Genomic DNA, 4,063 nt, shown 5'->3' with positions numbered 1-4,063 from the left:
TAGAAATATTATCACTGTTTTCAAATCTGGTTCACCAATGAATCTTACTTCTGGCAATTTTGTGTAATAGTCAATGAAAACCAAAGAAAACCTAAAATGACCTGGAAGCAAATTAAATGGCCCCAACAAATCAATTCCAACTTTTAACCATGGTCCAGCAGGAATATCAATGGGCACTAATGGAGGAGTGGTTGTTTTCAATTTCTTATCAATGGTTAAACACACAACACAATCTTTGACTAGCATGTCAATTTCCATTGCTGGGCACAAGAATGTAGACCGCTGTTAAATCTGGCATCTTTGGCATGTTTTCCCCCTGTGTTTTTGCGTCTGACCTTGTTTTGACTGTGTGCTGCATTTCTTCCGTGCTGGTTTGAGTTCTCTGGGCACTTTACCACTGCTGGTCAGAGCTAAAGTGCAAGAGCTCCCTTCGTAAATTATGATTGGTTATCCATGATTGGCATATTTTGTTTACTGGTAGCTCCCTAGTAAAGTGCACTGCGTATGCCTAGGGCATATAATTCGAATGCTACTAGTGGGCCTGCAGCACTGATTATACCACCACCTGAGTAGCCCTGCAAACATGTCTCAGGACTGCCACTGCAGTGTCTGTGAGTGCAGTTTTCAACTGCCATGTTGACCTGGCAAGTGCACCCACTTGCCAGGCCCAAACCTTCCCTTTTACTACATATAAGGCCCAAGGGAGCCCCATGGGCAGGGTGCAGTGTATTTAAAACGTAGGAAATGTACTGGTGTGTTTTACGTGTCCTGATAGTGAAATACTGCTAATTTTATTTTTCACTATTGCAAGGACTATCTCCTCAATAGGTTATCATTAGAGCTACCTCGTAACATCTTACATGTGTAAATTCCAATTGGGAAGAGATCCAAAACTGCAGCACTGAAACAGCCCTACTGCAAGTGGTTGATGATGCGCTGAGGATACTCGACTCAGGGGGGTCCTGTCTGCTAATTCTCCTTGACCTCTCCGCAGCCTTCGACACTGTTAATCACAACACCCTCCTCAATATTCTTCAACAGAGAATGGGCATGGAGGGCACTGTGCTTAAATGGTTTGCATCCTTCCTCTCTGACAGATCTCAAATGATCAAAATAGCGAACAGTCTTTCTTCTCCTGTGGCGGTGGGTCAAGGTGTTCCCCAAGGCTCTATACTTGCACCCACACTGTTCAATCTCTACTTAGAACCACTGGGAAACCTCCTAAGCAAATCCGGGATTCACTATCATCTCTATGCAGATGACACTCAACTCTACCTCAAGGTTGCCTCCACTCATGATCTCTCCATCCTAAGATCTACTCTTGACTCCATTCAAAACTGGATGTCATCTCATCAATTGATTCTGAATCCCTCCAAAACTGAATTCCTCCTCTTCTCCTCCTCACTCTCTCCTCCCCCGGTTCAATCATGGATGGATCAGATGAATCTACTAAACAACAAACCCATCATTGTCGACAGCGCAAAATCTCTTGGTGTCATTCTAGACAAAAAACTCAATCTAACTCCCCACATCAATTCTATTGCAAAATCTGCTCGCTACCAACTGCGCCTTCTTTGGGGAATCCGTCGCTTCTTCCCGGAGCAGGACCTTATAACCCTGGTGCAAGCGCTGGTCCTCTCCAGACTAGACTACTGCAATTCTCTTCTTACTGGCCTCCCCAAATCTCACTGTCCCCACTTAAGTCTGTCTTCCATTCAGCAGCTCGTTTCATCTATGGGGCCAAAAGAAGCGATCACATCACACCGATGTTATCCACCCTCCGCTGGCTGCCCTTCGAGGCTAGAGCTATCTACAAGACCGCTTGTATCACTCACAAAGCCTTGCACTCCTCCTCTCCCCGCTACCTGGCGAATAAACTGAAACTCTCTGGAGGCTCTAGACCTTCACGCAATGCCGAGAATCTACTGCTTGAACCTCCCACTTTCAAGAAGGAAAGAACAATGGCCCAATCCTTTTCAGGCAACGCAGTGAGAATCTGGAACTCGTTTCCGCCTGAGCTCCGGACCACCACCTCCTCCCAGGCCTTCAAAAGGGACCTCAAAGTTCTCCTCCTCCAGAGACACCTCCAATAGTAATTCACGTCCTCTTGCTATTTGGAGGAAGGCTTCCCACTACTGATATTTACTACTTTCCATGACCATGGGAGTGCCTTCCCAGTGTTCTCCTGTGATGGGAGTGTCTGCCTTTTTGCAGTATTCTCCATGTACTTGTGTTCGGTGCCCTTTTGTAACATGCTCACAACACTTTGCCCTTGTAACACACGGTTGCTACCTCTCACATGTTTTTGCCTCTGGTGCTTGCACGGGTGCCACCTTGCCTGCGTAGCGCCTGTTCTTGTGCCGAGCACTTGTTGCAGTATTATACCTCAAATTATACTCTGTTTTCTCTTTTAACTGCACACTTGTCACTTTTCCTCTTGTGCACTTTTGACCACCTCATGTATTTTTGGTTGTTCATCATTTTTTACTACCTCAAGTATTTTGTTTGCTCACAATTGTCACTATTACCTTTACTACCGCATGTATTTTTGGTTGCTCACAATTTTTACTACCTCAAGTATTTTGTTTGCTCACAATTGTCATTATTACCCTTACTACCTCATGTATTTTTGGTTGCTCACAATTTTTACTACCTCATGTTTTTTTGTTTGCTCACAATTGTCACTATTACCTTATGTAAGTAACGTATGTTTTAGTAATCTGCTCTTTTGTAATGTCTCTCATTATGTTTCATTTCTGTTCCGAATGTGAAGCGCTCTGACGCCTTCGGGTAAAGTCCGCGCTATATAAAAATGCATAAATAAAGATAGAGATTTGGAGTTCCGGCTCCCTGAACTCACAATTGAAAAATACATATTTCTGTGAAGTTGGTTTTTAAATTGTGTGTTTGAAATTGGCACTTTTTAGAAAGTTGACATTTTCTTGCTTTACCATTCTGTGTCTCTGCCTTCCTGTGGAATCCACGTGTGTATTAGACTGATAGTTGTGCATTCAGTCTAGAGAGTCACACAAAGGGAGCTGAGGTGTGCCCTGCCCAGGCTGATGGGTCTTTCTGAGCTAGAGTGGTAGGAGGAGTTATCACTGACACCTGGATAGGGCTGTTCTTGTCCTCACACAAAGCTGTCTCCACTCTCCTGTAGTCTATCTGTAGCCAGGACAGGGCGACTTGTGCACTGCAAAGGCTATGCTTTTAAGTTTGCGTACTTCAAAGGCAGAAACTGGTATACGTACTGGAGCTGTGACTCCACATTTTTAGAACACTTCTGGACTAAGGAGATTCTGCCAAGAAGAGCTGTACAAGCTGTAGGAGGGGAAATGACATTCTGCTTGTTGCTGTGTTGTGCTTGCCTACTGCTTCTGTCTTGGGCGGTGACAGGACTAGACTTTGTTTCATCACCCTGCCTGCCAAGGTTCTCCAAGTGCTTGTGTATGCTTGCCTCCTGTTAAGAAGTCTCATGGCCATCAAAGATTTCCCCTGCAGCCCTTGAGCTCCTCTGCTGGGAGTTCTGACCTGACAAGCGGTGCAAATTCCAGTTCGGTCCCTTCAGGGTGGTTTTGCTACAAAGAATCCTGAAAATGAATGCATCGATCTTCCGCGCCCTGCTTTTCCCGCTGCAGTCTTGCCATACGGTTCAAAAAGCAACGCATCAATGCGGCGCGGCTGAAGAATTGATGAAGCGCCTACCATGTGGCTGAAAAGCTCGGGGAGTGAGCTTTCCGGAACATTAAAAGAGGAAAAAATCAAGAACTGTAGAATTAAGCTATACAGACTGCATTTTTATCATACTTCATTTGATTTTAAATAACAAAGTCGGTATTAGACGGAGAATGTTATAGAATATATTAACAGAGATTGCACTTATATATTAAGAAATTTTAAACACATTAGTCGATTTTTAAAATGTATTGTTGTGGTTTTAATTAACTGAAACAATAAAAACTTTTTCACTTTCACTTTCAAAACAAAAAAAAAAAATGTGGCTGAAAAGATCGCTGCAGCCCAAGTCCTGAGCACCGTGTCTCAGACGTATGAGACACCCTCT

The sequence above is a fragment of the Lissotriton vulgaris genome, chromosome 12 (assembly GCF_964263255.1).
Source record: "Lissotriton vulgaris chromosome 12, aLisVul1.2, whole genome shotgun sequence".
Classification (NCBI taxonomy): Eukaryota; Metazoa; Chordata; class Amphibia; order Caudata; family Salamandridae; genus Lissotriton; species Lissotriton vulgaris.
The sequence above is the reverse complement of the archived record's forward strand: the minus strand, read 5'-3'. Positions refer to the sequence as shown.